Source organism: Grammomys surdaster, unplaced genomic scaffold, assembly GCF_004785775.1.
Source record: "Grammomys surdaster isolate TR1022 unplaced genomic scaffold, NIH_TR_1.0 126113, whole genome shotgun sequence".
Classification (NCBI taxonomy): Eukaryota; Metazoa; Chordata; class Mammalia; order Rodentia; family Muridae; genus Grammomys; species Grammomys surdaster.
Genome location: NW_021620921.1, coordinates 5009051 through 5031378, shown reverse-complemented (window position 1 = coordinate 5031378; position 22328 = coordinate 5009051). Strand labels below are relative to the sequence as shown.

General features: G+C 40.6%; 1 long non-coding RNA gene across 1 annotated transcript in view; it reads left to right on the top strand.

Annotated features, from left to right (window-relative positions):
* LOC114611458 overlaps nucleotides 1-12149 on the top strand; it is a 73280-nt gene extending 61131 nt beyond the window's left edge. Inside the window, exons 2-3 of the long non-coding RNA XR_003709835.1 lie at nucleotides 11952-11985; nucleotides 12108-12149. This is a non-coding gene — a long non-coding RNA (uncharacterized LOC114611458). The remainder of the gene's footprint in view (nucleotides 1-11951; nucleotides 11986-12107) is intronic.
* The last annotated feature ends 10179 nt before the right edge of the window (nucleotides 12150-22328 follow it).

Below are 22328 nucleotides of genomic sequence, written 5' to 3'. Positions count from 1 at the left end.
AGCAAGATGGAGGCAGACATGTCTCTAGGAGTCTTGTGTAGTTTTTCATGTCAAAGGTTAGATATTGGGCTAACAATTCTAATTGTGTGAGCATCTTGTGTATTGAACATTTGCTAATATATAAATCCATTGGATAATCTTTAAGCATTAAGAGTCTTCTTTCTAACAGGTACTGGGAAAATATATCTACCACATGGGGGTGGCAGAGTTGATCCTTGAGCCATGCTCAGAGCCATCGACTCCACAGAACTGACTGGCAGAGACAGTAGCCACAATAACATCTCGTAGAGCCAGGGCTGGCACTCCCAGGCTGGCGCCTCTGCCGCCATTAGTATGGGAACATAGAGTGGAAACATGGCGGAGGCCAGAGAGCTAGCCAGAGCTGAGCCATGCTGCCCCTTTTTAAAATATCTGCTGCAACACATATTAGTACACAAAGCAAGTCTCATCAGATATAGGAAAATTGAAACAACATCCTGTATCCTATCAGACCATCATGGATTAAAGATGGATGTCAACAACAGAAACAACAGAAAGTATACAAACTCAAGGACTGAATGAAAACTGAGTCAAGACAGGAGAAATTAAAACCTTTTAAGAATTAAATAAAAATCAAAACACAACATTCCTAAATTTATAGAACATAATGTAGATATTTCTAAAAGGCAAGAAGATCATATCACTGAGTGCCTATATTAAAACAAAACAAAACAAAACAAAACAAAACCCCTCATACTATGCGATCTCATGACTTATGTACCTTAACAACCACTTGAAATTTCCAGAAAAACAAGGGAAAAAAAGACGTAAAAAGCATAAAGAGGATGTGAACAGGAAAGATCACATGGGGTATAGGGGATAGAGGGAGAAAGTATTTGGAGAAATAACTGGAATTGGGGGCACTTGGGAGGTGATATGGAAACCCAGCATAATGGAAACCTCCTGGAATCTACAAGGATGACCCCAGGGAAGTCTCCTAGTAATGGAGGATATAGAGCCTGAACCATCTGTAACTAGGCAAGGCTTCCAATGGCAGGATTGGGACATAAATCCAGCCACAAATCGTTCTACCTACAATTTGTCCTGTGTGCAAGATGTGCTAGGATAGTAGTAAAGGTAGTCATTGTGTAGAACTTGTGGGAGTGGCCAACCAATGACTGGTCTAACTTGAGGGCCACTCCACGAGAGGGAGCTCATGCTTGACGCTGCCTGGATGGCCAAGAACCAGAGGCTGGATAGCCCAAAGACCAAGGATAGAACCAAACGCAACTGGCCAAAAATGAAAACAAACAAACAAACCAAACAAAAAGAGTAGACTAGACAGAATAATCAAACTCAGGCCTGAAATAAGCAAAATAAAAACAAAGAAAATACAAAGAATACAATGGAACGAAGAGTTGATTCTTTGAGAAAACTGACAACATTGACAAACTCTTAGCTACATTATCAAATGACAGAGAAAAAACACAAAATAATAAAATTAAGAGATGGACGAAAAGAGGGACATCTCCACAGACCTCTCCTATGGAGACAAATATCTTTAGCAATTATACATCTAGAGGGTTAATATTTAAAATATATAAAGAACTAAAACAAAAACAAAAACAAAAAACAATAACAACAAAAAACCAAAAATATCCTCCTGGATATCCAGAGAGCAAATAACCTAACTAAAAATGGATAATAGAATGAAAATGATGAGACACTAATGCCAGAGAAACACTTTAAAAGGGCTCAACATCTTTAGCCACCAGAGAAATGCAAATTAAAACTACTCATATGCTCTTGCCCTTGCTCTCTTGCTCCTTCTCCCTTACCCTCTTTCCCCTTCCCTCCCCCTCTCCACAGGTTGGCCTCTTCTCTCTCTCTCTCTCTCTCTCTCTCTCTCTCTCTCTCTCTCTCTCTCTCTCTCTTTCTCTCTCTCTCTGCCTTTCTCTATCTCTATTCCCTCTACTCCCCTCCCCATGCCCCGAATAAACTTTATTTTATACTTTAAAAAATCCCTACTCTTATATTTCATATTATACTAGTCAGAATGCCAAGATCAATAAAATAAATGACATCACATGCTGACAAGACTGTAGGGAAAGGAGAACACGCATTCATTGCTTGTTGGAGTACAACTGGTACAATCACTATAGAAATCAATGTGGATATTCCTCAAGAAGCTGAGAATCAATCCAGCTACAGCAGTCTTGAACATGTACCCAAGAGACTACATCCTACCAGAGAGATACATGTTCGTCCATGTTCATTGCTGCTCTATTCACACTAGCCAGAAATTGGGGACAGCCTTTATGTCTATAGTTAATGAACTAATAATTAAAATGTTGTACATTTATATACCAGGATACTATTCAGCTGTTAGGGAAATTTTTATTATAAATTTTCTACTAAATGGATGAAGCATGGAACAATCAATCATCCTGACTGAGGGAACCCAGACCCCAAAAGACAAAGATTACGTTTTCCCTTATAGGTGACTGTTAGCTTTTAAGCTTTAGATATGTGTGTTTCAATCAGAATAACCACAGAGATTAGGTAGTTAGTAAGGGATCAGATGGTGGTGGCAAATCTTCCAAGGAAGGAGAAATAAAATATAATGCTTTAAAGAGATAAAAGGAAAACAAGAATAGAAGTGTTAAATGGGGAGGGAAATAAGAAAGCAAGGTAAATGAGAATACACAACTAACACTAAGGCCTTTTGAAAAGGCACATGGAAGTCTACTGTTCTAGAAAGATCTGTGTGTGTTTGTATGTGTGCAACATTTACACAATGGAATATTATTTAGCTGTTAGAATATATATATATATATATATATATATATATATATATATATATATGGAAGAGTTATATAAATATATATTCCATATATATGTAATATATATAAAAGATATATATGTATATATTAGGAAAATTCATAAATATATACATATATACTTATAGGTGAATATATGTGTTTATATATATTTAAATTCCTTCCATATATGAAAGTCATATATGAAGCCGTTATATGGAGTCACCATATAATGGGGAGGAAAATATCCTAACTTATGCCATCAAGAAAAATCTCCATTACCAGAAATAAGTTATGTCTCACTGAGTCATTGGCCAAAGGGATCCGATAAATACCTCCAAACATCATGAGCGTTTCACAAGGATAATGGTAAGGCTCATTGCTAAAGACATTATTTACTTTTGTCATTGAACTGAGATAAATTGAGCTGGAGCCAAACTAGAAGGCACTCTGCATACTACTGGAATAGAAAAGTAATCTTTAATATTATCCATTTATAAGCCCTGTGACCTACAACAACTATGTGCCTGTAATGTACATTGTTGCAATTGTGGCACAAGTATTATGGGAGTAACCAACCACTTTCTATTGGACTTAGGGTCCATCCTATGAGGTTGAACCCATATCTAACACTGTGAAATGGTCCAGAACCTGAAACTGGATAGGTCATAGACCTAAGGGGAAACCTCTACTATTATTCTGCTAATGGAATGTAACAATAACGTAAGTCCCAATGACATACTGTTATACCCATAGATCAATGCCTTTCCCTACCCTCATCAGAGACGCTTCTTCTTGTAGTAGATGGTAGTTAACACAGAGACCCACAAGTGATCAATATGCAAACAGTGAGAAACATTGGAGCACTCAGCTATCCGTGGACTATTTCATCAAAGCTCTCCCTTCATGGTTCAGGGATCTATTTGGAAGAGGTGGAGGAAATATTTAAGAGTCAGAGATATCAGAGACCCCAAGGAAACAGATTCTTTCAAACACAGCAGGACTGATGGACATATGAACTCACAGATATTGTGACAGCACACCCAAGACTTCCATACCCACTCAAGAAATGTGTAATTGTTATATCTATAACAGAAAATAATCTGTTTCCTCCAGTGTCGTATTACTGGGAATACCAATCACACCCCAAGACAGGCCCCATGCCCAGGACTTGTTGGCCAACACAAAATGAACTTCATGGGTTGTGTGTGTGTGTGTGTGTGTGTGTGTGTGTATGTGTGTGCTTTTTGTTTTGTTATTGACTTATTGATGTGCTTTTTAAGCTTATATTTTGATCTTTCTCTTAAGAGAAAGAACATGAAGTTAAGTAGGTAGGGAAGTAGAGAAGAGCTGGAGGTGAGGAAAGTATGCTCAAAACACATTGTTTGATTTTTTAAAAAATAAAAATAAAAAAATAAATAAAAAAATAAAAATATTACAAGGCTACTCCCCTGTTCAGAGCCTTGCAAAGCTTGCCCCTGTTCTCTCAACAAAGATCTAACTTCTAAATGTACTGACTTCTCATGTTACCTGGACCTCTTTTGCACCTTGACCTGTGATGTCCCATAGCTAGGCCTCCTCCACCTATGCTGACCCCTTCTCTTTACCTTCTGTCTCCCAGTTCAAAGACTTTGTGAAATCCTCTCAGGTTCTCCTCTTAGTTTTCTTCATTTTTCTTTCATTTATGGTTTGGCTATAAAATATTCCCTTCAAGTTCCTGCCTTTAAAATCTTGTTTCCTGCTGTCGGTGCTGTTTTTAGAGCTCTTGGAACTTTTAAGAACTTGGAATTTGTGGATGAAACATGTCACTAGGGGTGGAGTGAGTGGGAGTGGAGACTTGTAGCTCAGCTGGGTTTCCTGATTCACCAGAATGTGAATGGACAGCCTCAGGGTCCCACAGCCACAGCCCAGAGCCTTCACATCTTTTCCAGCACAGTTGCCTGTGCCTTCAAACTTAAATCAAAACAAACCCTTTCTGCCAATAAACCTGGACTAGCTTTTTGTCGGGTATTTGAGTACATCAAATAGAACGCAATTAAATTCCTTTCCCTCCCCCTCAGATCAGAAGTCCCTCAAAGGTGGGACCACCAATGGATTCCTCACCACTCAGTCATCAGTGTCACACAAGACATCTGACAGTTAAGATTTGCCTAATGTGTTGTCAATGAATAAATGAGAGAACAGAGGACAGAGTTCAGGAGAGTTCCCGATTTCTTTGCTTTGCCCAACATCCCCATTTATGATTTGATAAAATCATAAAGAAAAGCTGATTAAAATCACAGAGGTTAAAACAAACACAAAACCTGAACTCCGGGAAAGTAAAACAGATCTGAAAAGCTCTTAAAGAATAAACCATTGACAAAGTAAAAAGCAAAGTGTAATCAGAATATGTACAGAACCGTGCAGTTAATCATTTAAGTTGTTGCTTTAAAAAAGTGCAGTATCGGAAAGACAACTTGCTGATAAACCACTTGGAAACTGCCAGAGAATAGTGGGAAGAGTGCGGGATTGTGTGTGTTAACAAGCTATAGTCTGGCACCATCTTTGGGCTGTTAGAAGGTGATGGAGAATATGAATTGCCTCCCTGTGTCTGACAAAACCATAGCTGCTAGACAGCATCAGACAACATTAGCAGATCAGAATACTGTCACCCAAATACAAAATCCCTCCGTACCTTCTTTGCTCTTTCTCACATTTGCTCATGGCGATTCCTACAGTCTTTTCTTCCCACATGGAAAAGCCCCCTACACCATTTGAGGCCCAGAGATTAAATTTAAAACACAACAGAAAGAACACAAACTACTTAGTCTGAAGATGTGGTAGTGTCTTAGATAGGGTTATTATTGCTGTGATGAAATATCATGACCAAAGGAAGGTAACGGATGGAAGGCTTTATTCAGTTTATGTTTCCACATCATAGTTGTCATCAAAGGAAGTCAGAATAGGAACTCAAGCCGGGCAGAGACTTGGAATCAGGAGCTTATGTAGAAGTCATAGAGAAGTGCTACTTACTGGCTTGCTCCTCATGGTCTGTTCAGCCTGCTTACTTACAGAACCCCAGAACCACCTGCCCGGGATGGCACCACCAAAAGTGAGCTAGGCTCTCTCTCATCAATCACTAATTAATAAAATGCCCTACAGGCTTGTTTACCTCCAGAGCTTATGGAGGCGTTTTCTCAATTGAGGTTTCCTTCTCTCTGGTGACTCTGGCTTATGTCAAGATAAGATAAAACTAGCCAGATCACATGGTGACAGATCATGTGTATAATAATCAGTCTTTATAAAGTCCATACTACAGTGTGCCACAGATTGTTTAAGCCAACACTACCCATAGATGCATTGTCAACATTCTCAGTAAGTAATGGCATCGAGGTCTGACCTATGCTCTAGAGCTGTTCTTAAGTAGGCCTTCTGTGGAGACCACAGCCTTATTTGATAGAGCTTTGTTGAAGTTCCCCATGAATAAATGACTAATCTTTCTATGTGGCTCTTAGTTAGGTTTCTATTGCTATGATAAAGACGATGACCAAAAGCAACTTGAGGAGGAAACTCTTCAGCTTAGAGTTTATGGTCCATTGAAGAGGGAAATCAGGGCAGGAACTCAAGCAGAAGCCATGAAGGAATGCTGCCTTTTGGCTTGTTCACATTTTTATATAATAACTCAGGACCTTATATAACCTGCCCGGGGTGGTACTACCCACAATGGGTTGGAGCCTCCTATATCAATCATTCATTAACATGGAAAATTCCCTTAAAGACTTGCTTACATACCAACCCATTGGATAAATTTTCTCAACTGAAGTTCTGTCTTCTCAGATGACCCTGGCTTTTGTCAAGTTCACAAACACACATACACACACACACACACACACACACACACACACACGCACATAAACATGCACACGAATGCATGCACACTCACAAAAAAAGGGAAGTGTAGCCAGAACAGGCTCCAAATCCAGAATCAAGATACATGGGTGAAAGAATGGAGAAAGCTTATATACTATAGAAACATATTTCTTTTATAGAAAATCTATAAAATTGCTTTTTTCCAAGACAGTAAAGGTTCCTGAGATAGCCCCAAACTGCAGGTCCATCTCCAACTGTCAGATGCATAGAATTTACACCTGAGTTTTGAGGGAAAAGGATTATACTATATCACCATTAGTTTTCCCTACAATTCCCAGTTGCTAGCCTTCATCCAGGTGCCATTGATAAGAATTGTTATGGTGGAATTTGATGTGACATCATAGATTTATATCTCCAAAATAGCCAACTCTTCGCCTTTCTTGAGGTTCAGTACAATCCTTAGTTGCTACTAAATTTAAGTTTGGCTATACAACTTGACTTGACATGGATGAACATGGCTCACATATTCATGATACATATTTGTTCAATTCAGCTCAGCCCTGAAGCTTCTGTCTTCTCCCACAGAGCCATGGCCCAGTCAATGTGAAGTTAGGGTCAGTAGCACATGGCGAGCCCTGTACCTGCCTTTTAGCCTGAAGCCAAGCCTTGCTGACCCCAGCTTATATCAACTGAGACTCATTTGATCCTAAAACCCATGAATCTGAAAATAAATGCCTATCCTGGTTTATTAAATAAGATTACAGTATCAAAGGTTGGCTTGTAAGTACCTGGTTCTCCATGAACAAAGACATTAGCTCTTCATGATGTTGAGCCCTTCACAAGTAGTGAACCTTCCTGTTGTTCCTGTCTTAGGATTCCACCTTGTGTGATAGCAATGAGTGACTGACCAACAGTTAAAATGCTGGCCTTGTGTACGTAGCAACGTAGTCTTGAATCTATGGCTCTTTAAGGAATTACTAGATTGTGTTTTTAATCTGTTTTTGAAACAGCTTTTCAGAAGGAGAGAAAGCATTGGGTGAGCCTTTGTCTTTGTGTTCTTGTGTATGTAGCCACACACATTTAAAAAAAATTATTGAAAACATTTTCCATAGAATATATTTTGACCATATTCTTTCCCCTCCCTCAACTGTCTACCCACCCAAATTTATGTTTGTTATCTTTCTCTTTCAACAATCAAACAAATACAACAACAACAACAAAACCCAAAAATCAAAACAGAAAAGAAAAGAAAGACAAAAGAAATGCTGCGACTTTGTTGGCGAGCAACACTTGACAAACCTATCTGAGGATGGGGAAGACTTTTTTCTCCAAACGCATGTAGCCCTTAGGATGCCAAGACTAAGGTCTGGAGGTTGTGGATCTATATAAAGCAAAGTTATTCAGGAGTTTTCACAGGAGGCAAAAAATCTGCCTCTGACTTTCCTTCATAACTTCCATGTATGTAGAAAGGAGCCTGATCACTGGACCAGGACTTTATACTGAGCCAGAGCTGAGTATAAAGATGGGGATGAATGAGAACCAGTTGCAAGCAGGAAGAGTAAGCTGAAACACCCTATGGAATCCCTTGAGTCCCTGCTGATTTCCCTAAGAAAGAGGATGGGAGTGGGGTGGGGGTGGTCAAATACTTTTAAGCCTGAAATGCTGGCATTGCTCCAGCACCTCTCCTAAGTAGGTAACCCTTTCATTTCCTGCTTCCAGGTGGTTTGTGAAATCCAAAGGCGGAAGGAAGGCGAATGTCAGGGACAATACAAGAAACATTTCATTTACATTTGGAATCCAGCTTGATGCTGAGGCTCCAGAATACTAAGACACAACTAAAGAGACAATAGCACCCTAACAGGACCAAAGAAAGGGGCCAAAAGAGGAAGTTACAGAGAAAGGAGGAAGAAAAGGAATCTGTTTACATATGAAACAAACAGAAAAAAAGTTAGGATGAAAGTAACCTTGTGTGTGTGTGTGTGTGTGTGTGTGTGTGTGTGTGTGTGTGTAAGCTGACATATGTAACCTCACTGAAGTCTTTTCTTTAACATCTCTAATGTAAAATTATATAGGAGCTGAGCAAGTGTTTGAGAACAGTGTTTTCACTCCAAAATCAGACGGAAGTTATATAAATCCAGACACTTAGATTTTGTAAAATGCAAATGTGAACTCATTGTAAAAGCTAGATTTGAGAATTTTTGTATTACTTTGTCCCAGAGTACTAAACAAGAATTCTCTGGGAATGTTTGGGAAGTCTAAGTTTAAGGTCCTTGGTCACTGAGATTGATAAAACATTCATGTCTTGCCAAATGTGATCACCTTACACATTCCCCATCTTACATGTCCCCCAGCACAGGGTTGATTATATTCTTGGAGGGTGACAATCATTCCAGTTGAGCAAAAGTGGACAAGTGTCTCTAAGACTTAGGAAGAATCTGTGGCTTTACTAGCAGGGTGGTGGTGATGCATGCTTTTAATCTCAGCCGAGTTAGGCAGATCTCATGAGTTCAAGGCAAGGGTCAGTTTCCAGGACAGCCAGAGCTACATAGAGAAACCTTGTCTTTCAAAACAAAAGAACAAAAGTTGCACATTACTACAGAGCCATCTTCTCTGCCATCTATTCATTCTTCACCCACACCCTCATCTGAGAGACATGCTAAATTCCTTGCTCCTTCCCTCCTTCCATTCTTCTCTCCTTCCCTCCTTTCCTGGTACAGCTAACTTAGTCACAGGCAGATGTTAGGCCCAAGGTGGTGATTTTGAATGTACTTGTGTTCATGAGAAACCTAAAAATTCTTTTAAGAGAATGGAAGGTTTGTCAATGGACTGAAGATGATTCAAGGCTAGAGATGATGGTGACCACTCGGAGGTGAAAGCCAGTCTTTGAGAACACAAAAGTGTGTATACAGAGAGAAGCAATCAAGAGAACACAGGGATCTTCAGAGATAAAAGAGTAACTTGCATTTCAGAGGTCTGGGCCTCATGGGGACCAACCTTCTGTGAACTTCCTCTGTGCCTTTCCCAGAAACTCCTTCCTCAGCTTCAGCTGACCTGTTTCATTGCTTGCCACTACAGTCCCCAAACAAAGACAGAGTATGGGTTCCAGGAAGAGAACCAAACAGAACAGGGTCAAAAAACAACTTCATGTGGAAGCAGAAGCAAGCTTATATTTTATTGCGCTAACAGACACATCTGGAGTACTGTTAATAATTATACCAACACCATAGGAAAACACAGATGTATGGCCATCCTTGCCAGGTGGGGAAACAGGAAAACTAGATAGAACTGCTTGTCTTTCCTAGCCATACCTGACAACCTGGGTCTATCTACGTTGTTTTATCAGACTATCTTGATAACCTTCTCCAGAGTTCTTTTATACGAGAAACAGGACAGCAGGTCTCTCCAGCCACAGAGTCTGTTCTTGTCATACCAGTCAGTCTTCTTTCCTAACAGTTTGGGCTGGAGCTGGAGCTGAGAGGAGTGATCCCTGAGAGGAGAAACTCGGTGCAATCCTACTAATGTCTCAGAAAGCCCACGAGTCCCTATTGAATGGGACAATGGTCCTCCGAGATTCTCTGTTGCCTGAAATGCCTTTCAGCCCGGAAAAAAAGCACAGAGCAACAAAAGCCATTTTGAGATAATTTAGGAGAAGTCCTATTTTCACCTGAGGTATTTGAGCTGAGCAGGACACAAAAGATTTGGGGGTCAGAAGTTTTCAGATAATTGCTTGTTTTCCTGGTCTAGCTGATTGAAAACTCTCAGGCTTTCTTTTGCCAAACTTGAATTGTCCTCACCGTGCCAAGTATCCACCATTTCGAGGTAAGAGCTGTGTGACACAAGAAAAAAAAAATGAATGGAGGAGAAAACTTGATATTTTGATTAAGAGGAAGGTGAAGAAGTCTCTCCATTAAGATTTGATGTGATCCCAGGTTTCTTTCTACAAAAGAGCCAAATACAGGGTAAATGCAGAGTAATTAAGTCCAAGTTCTGTATCCTTTTTCTTCTCAGATTCTTCCAGGACCCGAGACCAGTAAAGTCATAATCATATTATTACTGGTTGTCCTGGGCCTCTGGGATTTGCTAGCCATTGTAGGGAGTGTGCCAGATACAGGGATTGGTTACTGCCAGCCGTGCCTACCTGTCTATCCTTAGTAAGTGGAAGACTGCCAGAGTGGTAAATACAGCCTAATTCAAGGGGACAGGACCCAAACAGACTGCTAGCTTGCCTGCCCTGATGGTCTCGTCTGAGGAGAGGCTTCAGCTTTGAGCTGGAAGTCACGGCCTTGGAGAAATTCCGGTCCGTGCTGCTCCTCCTGATGTCTATGTTAGATCCACTGATGGAGTCTACCTGGGAACAGTTGGCTCCACGTGTGCATTCCCAATATCATTTCTGACCTTGTGAGAAGGAGGAACAGTGATGGAAGAATCTGGGAAGAAGTTTCTGAACACAGAAGAGCCAAATTTGGCTGGAAGACCTGTTAGAGATTGGCACTGGGCGTTTTAAGCCCTGAACTGCGGCTCAGGTCCCAGGGGAAATCCACGCTATTCTCTCCGTGGTTACATAGAGGCTGGGAAAGCGTACCTGACAAGTAACTCTACTGAACCTGGTAAAGTGGAAAGATAATTATGGAGCAATGATAACTTAAATGAAAGGAGGAAACACTGTGTGTGTGTGTGTGTGTGTGTGTGTGTGTGAGAGAGAGAGAGAGAGAGAGAGAGAGAGAGAGAGAGAGAGAGAGAGGCAAAAAACAAGTATGGATTTTGAGAACTTTATAGCTCTTTGTAGTATTCTTGATATCCCATCACATCTTTCTTGACTTTTCCATGCCCACAGAATGCTACCATACCCATTATGGGACACTACTATTTCTACTGTGAACGACCCAGTCCTTGAGAATCACTGAAGTGTTCACATTATTTTCCTTTGACTTTCCCCACCCAACTCCCAATCAAGAAAAATACTTTAAACCAAATTATCCAAAGGCATATGTCCCCAATGTATGTTCACAAAGTATCTTTTTGTCATCTGTACTTCGAGAGTAATCTACAGGTAGATAGATAAGTAGCCCTGCTTGGCAGTAAATTATCATTTGGTGTCATTCATTCTAGCAGCATGGGAAGTAATAAAATAGAGATGGTGTGTCTTGGGACAGATATGAGGCACAGTTCACAACGGGGGATGATTCTCTGAGGTGGATACTTGATTATTCTCTCCCATGAGTGTTTTACTTTATTTCCTTCTAATCCGCTTTGCCACTTATTTCTGACAATCCCCAAATAAAAACTACCTTTTTACTTATACAGGTAATGATGCCTTCCACACAGAGACCATTGTTAGGTAGGTTTCCTTGGTAAATTTGAATATTTATTTTATTTTATGCATATCATGGTGTTGTATATAGTTTTCTTTCTACAAGTCAAAAATGTAAATGTTCTTGGAATGATTTTTTTTTGTTCCAGTTTCCCACCATACATGTTAATGTTGACCTTTAAACTGGGCGAAAATTGTGACAGAAGAGGTGAGTTTCTTTTAAACATTAACACACTTTATTTAGCTTGTTATAATGATTTGGTTTTCAATGGTGTCAAGTTGCCCAGTGAGTAAGGGGACTGTACATGTTTTGAAATCATATATAATTATTTCTTAAAAGTGGGGTCATGGTCTTTAAGGGATCCTCAAACCTTTTTATTATCCATTTAGCCTCAGAATTTAAACTGTAGCCATAGAGCAGTGGAGAAAGAAGGAAAAGGGGAAGACATGAGAGGGATAATTAGAACAAAGTAGGATTATTAATATGTTCTATATTTATGGTAAGAATTAAAGGCAAATTCAACTGAAGTCATCCTTAATGGCCGTCTGCTTTAATACAGCATGGGGCTCCTGATTTACTCTTTATACTCTAGTCATTCTTCCGACACCAATAACTGTCTAGCAACTAACTTTTGCTGTGATGTTTAGCCAATCAGGCTCATCATTTATAAAGAACTTTTCGGAATTATGGTCAATGAACTACTTTAAAATATCTTTCCATTTAAAATTTTTAAGTATGTGTTCATGTGGGGGAAGGTTGTCTGCTTGAGTACAGTACTTGAAGAAGCTAGAATAAAACATTGGCTCTCCCTGAGGTAGATGTAAGCAACCCTACTTAGATGCAGGGAGCCAAAGTAGGTCATCTTCAAGAGCTGTACAGACTCATAACCCTGAAGATATTTCTCCACCCCTACAAGTATTTTAAAAGGCAAAGTTTTCAAGGAAGTTGATTGATGTTTGGTCCTATGTGATGGCTTGTACTATTAAAATCAGTGACTGCTAAAATCTACCCTTGGCAAAGACCCTAGAAGCAGAGTGTTGTACTTCTTCCTTGTCAGTGCCTGCACATGCCACATTGAACATAGCCCAGAGCTTAAATCATTATTATTTCTTCCTCTCTGATACATTGTGAAGACTGGGAACTGTACTCCAAACCAGATGTCAAGGCTTTAGTCATGCATTGAAACTTTGGTCCATAAATCAGCATCTTCCTGCATCTGGGCCCTTCCTGGCTTTGGATTGTGTGTGTAAGCTTGCCATCACTGAGGTAGGAAGAGCCTAAGAAAGAGTGGAGAGACAGTAGCTGGAAATTCCAGGTTCCAAGATTTCTAAGGATAGAATATTAGATAGCACAGTATGTTTTCTATTCCACTGTTTTCCTGTTTGTGTTTTGTTATTTTATTTTGTGGTGCTTAGGATTAAACCAAGGCCCTTATTCATGCTAGGAAAGCACTATGCCACTGAGCTGTATCTCCAACTTCATTATTGACATATTTAAATGATCATACCCTTACTAAAATTCTTTCTCAGTAGAGATTTAAGCAGCATCTACCCCTCTCCTTAAGATCCCAACATCAAACTGAGGCACAATTCTGCAGAACTTCCCTCTGAGGAATCACTAAGTTTATCAGGCTTCCTTATTGAGCATAGGTGAGGGGTGACTTACAGGAGTGTGGATATTGTTACTCTAACAAACTGAACCTGAAACCGTTTACCCAACAAGGACGACCCTGTAGTCACATAGATCCCTACTCCCCTCCTGTTCCCCAGCCTATATACTGTAGCCGCTCCCAAGGCATGTGCAATTACAACAGAGGAGTGCATAACAGGTGGATATACAGATGAAGGTCTAATGACCCTCTCCATTCCTCTAATATGCCGTATAAACAGTCCAACAAGGTTAATCTTTTGCTAGGGGCTTGAATAAGATTGCCCCCATGGGCTCATTTATTTGAATGTTTGGTAGCCAGTTAGTGGAGTGTTGAGGAAGGATTAGGAGGTATTGTCGTGTTGGAATGTGGATGTGGGTGGATGTGGGCGGATGTGGATGAGGATGTGGATATGGATGTGGATGTGGGTGTGGATGTGGATGTGGGTGGATATGGATGTGGATGTGGGTGGATGTGGGTGGATGTGGATGTGGATGTGGGTGGATGTGGTTGTGGGTGTGGGTGTGGGTGTGGGTGTGGATGTGGGTGGATGTGGATGTGGGTGGATGTGGAGGTGGATGTGGGTGGATGTGGATGTGGATGTGGGTGGATGTGGATGTGGGTGGATGTGGGTGGATGTGGATGTGGATGTGGGTGGATGAGGATGTGGGTGTGGGTGTGGGTATGGGTGTGGGTGTGGGTGTCGGTGTGGATGTGAGTAGCTGTTTTCTATCTTGACCTCCCTGAACTAAATCAATCCTTTCTTTATTAAAGTTGCTCTGGTCAGGTTATTTGATCACAACAAAGGAAGTGAAACTAGGGCGCAAGTCACTTTTTTTTTTAATTCAGTAAATCTAAAACTTCAGTTCTGAGTTGTGGGGGGCTAGGGAAATTTGGCCTTTGTCTTCTCACCTTTCCTGGTGCTGGTGGCCTGGCCAAGTAGATTTCTACTTTCTGATAAGAACACTTTGAGTTCAGTTTAGGTTTAGAAACCAAAGAAGCCAGGAGACTCATTCTGCAGCTGGAGCACAAGAGTGAACAGGAGGGTTAGAGAAGGCCTGTGGTGCTTCTGACCTACATAAGGGACTGTCTTTCTTACGGGAAAAGTAAAAACAAACAGGAATTTAACCCACTTATTTCTGATTTTTAAAAGAACTATGAAATACCGTCTAAGAATTTTCTTTTGTGTGTAAACAACTGCAACTATTTATTTTGGTATTTACAGGCTCACAAATTCATCTGCCTTGTATTTCATGCAAACCCCATCCAAAGAAGTTGGGAAATCTGAAATCAGGCCTGCTATGCTCGCCTTCAGCCTCTGTAACCTCAGCTCTTCATTCTTTCTTTCCCAAGATGAGCTTGGTGGCCAGTCCTTGCCTCTAGAGCCTAAAGATGTTTTATGTCCTGTGGCAGAAGGATTTTGCAAATACTGTTAGGTGAAAGATTATTGAGATGAAAAGTTATCCCGGAGCACTCAGGTGAGGACAGGGTGATTACAGAAGCTCCCGGGAGAGAGAAAGGACAGCAAGTGAGTCAGAGAAAGAGCTGATCCTGGACACAGAGGTCACGAGATCAAAGTTATCTGAAAAGTTATAGAAAGGACACATGGCGATAGGCTAATAGAAGGTGGGAGAGGCAAAGGAATGGGTTCTCTCCTGGAATAAGGACAGAAACTAAGCCTAAACCTTGATTTATTTTAGCTCTGCAAAACTATTGTCTGACTTCTGACTCCTAGAGCTGTAGGATAACCTGCTGATGCTGTTTTAAGTTATTGGGTGTGTGGCATTTTGTTGTTGCTGCTTAGGAATCTAATTCAGTGTCTCGCTCTCCACTATGAACAGCAGAGATGACTCAGAGCTCTCAACAGCTCTGCTGTTGGCCAGCACCTGGAGGTGCCAGCTCTAAATGGAGCATCTAGGCCTGAGCATGGAGGTTCATCTGAAGTCCATGTTAGACCGGTTTCCTCTGGAGCTTGAAGAGCCTTGACCTGGATTTACAGGACACATCTGTTTCTGAGCCTTGGTGTCAACTGCAGGTGAGTTTATGCTTCGAATCCTTATCCTTCGGCAACACCAGAAGCAAGCTTCCAGGGCACATGCTGTATGCCAGGTCCTCTGTGCCATAGAGAAGCTAAGAAAGTTTCTTGTTGCCAAAATAATGGTTTTGAATTATCATTAGTGCTATTTACCATGAGCTTGGTGATGTTAGTCTTTTATATAGATTGTCTCTGAATTCTTGAAAAATTTATCTCTAGTGGGGAATATTGAGTGATATTGTTCTTGTGGCTACTTTGGTAACACGATTTTTCATGGCTGTACAAAAAACAAACTAAGTTCTTTGTTTCTTCTTATAAAACACTTCCCATTCTAATGATTTTGCATCTTTTATTCTCTGTAGATAGTTATAGGGAAAGTTTTCACCAATGAAACTACACCCTTATATCAGGCTCTTGCAGAAGTTGAAATAAGCCAGACTTAAGTGTCCTCCGTGTGACATTGTACATCACAGTAAAAGTGTACTGTCTGAACAAAGCACAGGCTTATTTTTACCCTGATGGTTTTAAAACCTCTTTGGGTATTTCGAACATGTGGAAAAGATTCAAAGCAATCATCCCAAAACATCTCTGTGAATCACCACTCAATTTCTGTTACACTAAAAAGGAAATGAAAGTATGAAAGGACACATAATTTATTCAATGTCACACAATAAATAAAGGACAGAGAGGGGATCGGGTTCAGGGACAGAACCTAAAGCACAGCTTCTCCATTGCCTGCAATAGAAGTGAATCCTAAAAACACTGTAGAATCTCTACCCAACCTTCTAGCTGAATAGAATTAAGGAATCGATGAACAATACACCCATTTGTAGATAAATTAAATTAATTAGATGAGAATGTTGACTAGTGTCATTATTAATTTTAATTTGCATGATGCTTTTGACATACTGTTTGATGTTCCTTTGTGAATCCTGCCCCACCCACACACCCAACACTTGTCTTTTTACATCTTTAAGGTCTAGAGTTAAAATACTAAAAGAAGAAATAGTAGCATTCTTCACCTTCCACCTATTGTCTGAGCACCGCTTCTTTGTTGTAGAATTTTTAGGCATCTAACTTGCAAAATTCATGGCTGTGTTTTGAACAGCTGCATGTTTTTTTATATTAAGAAATTCATCTTTAGGTAGCCCAGAGCTAAGTCAATCCGAAATGATCAAAATAAATTTGATTTGCCTCCACTTTTAAAAGAACTGCTTTGTTCAAGCAATGGCTCTCCTTCACAATTTAGAATAAATATGCCCTTCATCCTCAGAATCTTTAAAAAGCTCAGTGGCATTATTTACGTGGTCATATAGTGAAGGGAGGGAGCAGTTCTGCTAGTCCTTACAGAATCTGCATCTACCTTTACTGGCAGTGGAGCCAGCAAGGACGAAAGGTAAATTTAGAACATTTTGTTACAGGGAAGCATTGAAATGGGAGCTCTCTTTTTTTCCTGTAAAAACATAAGAAACTTAAGAACAGGGAAGGCTCATTCTGCTGCAAACTGCTTATACACTAAGAATAGAAAGTGGAAGAAACAGAACAGTAATTGCAAATTGCCTTTTATATTGCGGTTGAAGGCACTTTCCTGTCCAATAATTTTAATAAAGAAATCCCCCCAGCCACCATGCCGATCAGTTTGAACATAACTCAAGCATTATACACATTGTTCCCTTGGGTTTATACCTTTATGGAATTAAATTGTGTCTAGTATCATGCCAAAACCTAGAATAGTGTACTGTGGTTAAAAATTAGCCTGAGGAGTTACTAGAAACCAGAGCTTATTTCCATCTCAAAAATAATCAGCTATTTACATTCAACCCACTATTTTAATTTTTAAATTCAATGCATCATTAGTAGAACTGTAGACCTGTCATAACAATACTATTCAAGCTAAGTTTATGGCATTTTCTTCTGCAAACTCCACTAAAAACACTAGACATTGGTTCCTAGCCTGTGGAATGCAGGTCTCTGAGACATGGGGCTGGTGACACTGTGGGCTCTCAGCCTCCTGGGTTGGCTATTCACTGAAGACCTGCAATGTTACACATGGAGGTACAACTACCAACTTCCAAAGACACATAGATGGGATGTGGTACAGAAGATTCCAGATCATTTCAACATGCTAGTTAATTGATGCTTGTCTATGATATATTTCTTTAGTCAATGGACAATTGCTTATGGAGAGGGGGCATGGAGGATAGTATTTTGTTAATCTTGATTTTAAAAAGGGGGACAGTGATGCTCAGTGGGTAGGAAGCACTTAGAGCACAAGCCTGATGACACACATTCAATCCCTGGAACTTACATTTAAAAGCTACAATGTGACAGCATAAATTCCTAATTTAGCACTTATATAACAATGTGGGAAGTAAAAATAGGAAAATCACCCAAAAGCCCATGGGCCAGCTAGTCTGGAGTAAACAACTTGGCAGAAGCCACAAGAAAGACACTGCCTCAAAAACAAGATGGAAGGGGAGAATTGATGCCCCGAGAAGCTGTACTCTGACCTCCACATGCACTGGTATTCACATACGCGTTACATATAAGATAATAATAATAGTAATACTACTATAAGTAAAAGAAAATCAACATAATTAATTTTAAAAGGAAAGGTCATTATGACTTAAAGTAGAAGCAGATACAAACTCAGGCAGATAGGCCTGTCAAAGGTCATCTTCCAGCATAGTCTAGCATGGCGTCAGCAAGCACTCACCCCACGCCACTAAAGGAAAGAATGTCTCCCTGCTTCTAATGATAGCCTTGGGGAAAATCTCCAGAAATTTCAAGTCCTAATTTTCAAGTCCTAATTGTATTTGAACAAAGCATGGGCTTGTTCTTTCTCTCTCTCTCTCTCTCTCTCTCTCTCTCTCTCTCTCTCTCTCTCTCCCCCTTTCTCTCTTGCTTTCTCTCTCTCCCTCCTCTCCTGTCTCCCTCCCACCTTCCTTCCCCCTCCCTCTCCACCCTGTGTGTGTGTGTGCTCGCATGCATGCTCATGAACTTGCATGTACACGTGCATATGTGTATGTGTGCCAGGGCTTGAATTTGAAAATTCTTTCTGCTTGCAGAGCAGTGAGCTGATGCTCTCCCATAGCCATGCCCATCAGTCTTTGTACATGGGAAGAACTGCCTACTGCTAAATGACCTTATGTTCACTGCAAGCAATGTCCTTTCACGCACGTATACGATTAGATGAATTGGAAGCAAACAAGATTGTTTTGAAAGCAGATTGAATGGGTGCGAACAGAGTCGGTGATTCAGCAACAAGCCAGACAGCAGTACTGGTGAGAACCAACCCAGCAGAGAAGAGCTGGGACACTTCCTGTGTTGCCACCAATCTCTCCTCTTAGGATCATTCTGATTTTATCAGGAGGCAGAAACTTCTGTAAATACATTGCCACCATTATTTTAATGAGATGTTACAAAAGCAGATCTCTGAGATTCTAAAAAATTAGGGGTCCTTAGGGTTACCTAGATAGGAAACCATGGGTAAGGAGCCAGCATTAACCTCAAAGTTGTCACTTTCACAGGTATAAAGGGACAGTTAATCCCTGGGAAGAGAAGTGAAGGGGGTGAAAGACACCAGAATATGTTAATCCAAATATACCTCTGGTAGAGAAAGTGTTTATTGAAATAAAGACAGTGAAGGAACAGTAATCAGAAGATGAACTGAAAGACGGGATATACATTCTGTTTTGTAGACAGCTCCTGTCAATTAATAGACAGAACCAGAGGGACTGGGAAAGCAAACAGTATCCTGGTAGTTTCTTCCCATGTTTTTAACTTCCAGTCTCTCGATGTTAACTCAGATTGTTTCCTGTTGCTCTGTCATTGCTCTACAAATTGAGCATCTTTGTTGAAGACATTGTATAAGCCAGAAGTGTGAGCCACTGTTTTGATCTACTTCCCAATGAAGCTCTCTGTGGTTCTCGTGCGTTAAGATGCAATGATAAATGTCCTTGTTTTGGCTCTAGTTACTCCATCATTTGTTGCAGGATTTTTGCCTTGGCTGAAAACTTATGAAGACCAAGTAGGAATTATTCCCTTTCTAACTTATACAGAAGTCATATTTTTTAATATTCTTTTTTGCTGATGTTATTTGCTAAATGCTTTGAGCATCCGGACCACTAGTGAGCAAATACTGAAGAGGAGGAAACAGGGAGCTCACGAGTTCAAGATCAGCCTGGGTAGGGTACACTGGGAACTAAGAGGATAGCTCAGTTGGTAAAGTGAGAGCAAACATGAGAATCTGTGTTCATTTTCCTATGTCTGAATAAAGAAAGACAGTCATGGAGGTGCACATTGTCATCCCAGCATTAGGGGAAGAGGTGCAGGCAGATCCCTGGAGTTTGTTGGCCAGCCAGTTTAGGCAAATTGGTGAGTACAGACCAATGAAAGACCCTGACTCAAAGGAGGCATTAGCGAAGATCACAATCAATGATTGTTCTCTGGCCTCTGATATTGCAACACACACAAATATCCACACACATGCACATATACACATACGAAATAGGTCAATACAAGGATATACTGTACACAGTGAGATGATCATGATGTAACTGGAGTTTATTTTATTTTCAGCAATGGACTGGGTTGAGTGCCCCCCTCCCCAAGCTAGGTTCAGCCACCTGCTCCCCATATGCCAACTGCAGAGATGGATAATGGTGACAAACAGAAGAGACTAATTCAAGGATCACATCAGGAACAGGATCAAGTGAAAGGTCCCATGACCCTCCCAAGTTCATCTTTATGCTAATGACATACATGAGTTTCAAAACTAAAATAAGAAGATTTGGAACAAGGGACTAGAGATATGCATAATTGTTTCTAGTCAGAATGCGGACTGGTTACTCATTGCCTCAGTTTGGGTTCTGTGTAGTGGGCCTATGAAATCCTCATCACTGTCTTCTTCTGAGGAATTGGTCTGGTTCTAAGGAGATGGTTCCCTCTTGCTCCAGGCTGCAGCCTTGCCCTTATGGATCCTGCCCTCACCTGGGGACAGTCCAGCAAAGGTCCATATGAGTTCTGCTGTCCCCGAAGTCCAACATGACTGCAGGTTTGTTCAATGAGTTATCTCTGTGCCTTCAGTCTTGGAAAGGGATGAGATATGCTTAGACTGATGCTCAGGGCATAATGAACGGGCAGTCAGTAGATGATCCACAGTTAGGGAGACAGACACAGAATGAAGACAGGGATAGCAGGCTTTTATCCCGTGTTTAGTTATCTTCTAAATGCCCGGTTCAACAGTGGATGAAGTCCCTAGGAACTAATGGCAGTCAAGGGCAGAAGCCACTTGAAGCCTATTATTCCACTAGAGGTGTACTGACTAAGTGGTAGTCAATCATGGAATTGCTAAATGAATGCTTCATGCATCTATGTTACTCATGTCTTTGTGTATGCACAAAAGGCATCGAAAACGATACACATGCTTATACTTTGCCCCCTTTTTTCCTGCCTGAGCGGGGTCTCTGGATACAAGTCCACAGTAGAACACACGATACTCTTTGTGTGAGAAAGCAAGCATGGCATCTGAGAATTGTCATGTGTACAGCACATGACAATTGAGTCAGAACAGGAACCTCTGTTGCCCTTACAGCTGCTAGCATCGTTCTCAAATGGCGGGGCTGTTTCAAAGAAAACTCAAGGAGCTCTCAGAATTCTGTCAAGAAAGATAGAAGACTTAAAACATATCCCCAACTCACTGTGTGGCAGCTCCTCAAACCCACTCTGAATCTGCTGTAATTTCCTTACAGTTGAAGCTGTTCTCAAATGTTCAGTTACCACCAGTGGCTCCCCACATCTCCTGAGAATACAAAGACATATTTGAATAAAATAAAGACACTCCCAACATTCCATTCTACGGGAGGGAGAGCTTTCAGTTATCCTGAGTGAAAAACATACGTTTCCTGCTTGCAATGGGTTGGATTTACAGAGCCTCAAGCAGGCAGAAATCTTGATGTAACTACTGCATGCTGGGAAGAAAAGCTCCCCAACCCCCACACACCCAAGAGCACACGCCCACTTCTAATTATTTTATTCGGTCTGGAATCTTTGAAGGGAAGTTAAGACTGATCCATACAGGGACCATTATACATTTAAGACAGGAAAGAATTCAGTTGTCAATACAGAGCAGGCTGTTCATTTTGCTAGAAATATGTGAGAGCTAATTTGCCAGTGAATCTGTTCTGGACTTTGCTTTATCTCGAAACACATTTATAAATCATTGCCCTCAGGTGCCTCTCTATTCATTTGTCAGATTGAGCATTTTTGGGGGAGAGCTTGTGATCTTAATGAAATAAACTGATTTTCTCTCCCCTTTTTAAAACCACTTCATGGAAGGTGAGACTTCATTTACTGAAAAATGAGCATGGAATAACCTACTTAATTACTTTTCCACACTCTCATCTTACACATGAATCAAGGTTTTTCATAACTAAAACATGTTAGAGTAGTCAGCAAAAGGAAAAGGATTGAGGGATGGGTGACCCTTTCTGAAATTATGGGAAGAAGACCTTGAACCACTACCCTCAGCCAATAGCACTGACACTTTAATCCAGCTGTCACTCAGGAACAACACAGGACACAGCACTCTGCAGTTAGCATGTGTGTCGTAAGGACCAGGAAAAGCCTTCAAGATGATAAACATGGAAACTTGATTACCATAGACTAAGCATAAATACCAATTA